Source organism: Buceros rhinoceros, unplaced genomic scaffold (genome assembly GCF_000710305.1).
Source record: "Buceros rhinoceros silvestris isolate BGI_N320 unplaced genomic scaffold, ASM71030v1 scaffold20227, whole genome shotgun sequence".
Lineage (NCBI taxonomy): Eukaryota > Metazoa > Chordata > Aves > Bucerotiformes > Bucerotidae > Buceros > Buceros rhinoceros.
Window position 1 is genome coordinate 9,501 of NW_010423001.1, and position 289 is coordinate 9,789.

The 289-nt window shown below is 52.6% G+C and overlaps 1 protein-coding gene across 1 annotated transcript in view; it reads right to left on the minus strand.

Moving 5' to 3' along the window:
• Positions 1-289, minus strand: part of SSR3 (signal sequence receptor, gamma (translocon-associated protein gamma)) — a gene marked incomplete at its 5' end in the record, with an annotated part of 2,257 nt that overhangs the window by 309 nt on the left and 1,659 nt on the right. The gene's annotated exons all lie outside the window — the stretch shown is intronic.

Genomic DNA, 289 nt, shown 5'->3' on the forward strand with positions numbered 1-289 from the left:
TCTCATAAAGGAACGGCTGCTGCGGGACAGAGCGGTTAGCAGAAAAGAAAAACAAGGGACTGAAGTGTTTTTCTCTGTAGGAGTTTCCAAAGAGCAACTGAAGCACAGCTTACACTTGAGGCGCGAGCAGGTGCGGACGCTGCAGCAGGCAGACACTGTAACGGTCAGCCTGTTCCCTTCCAAGGGCCGATAAACCCAGCGGAACACCACCCACCTCTAACTACAGGGCCCTGAGCGGCAGTGCTTGTTTAGTCAAGCAACAAAACATTTGCCCTGTGAAGCTGCTGAA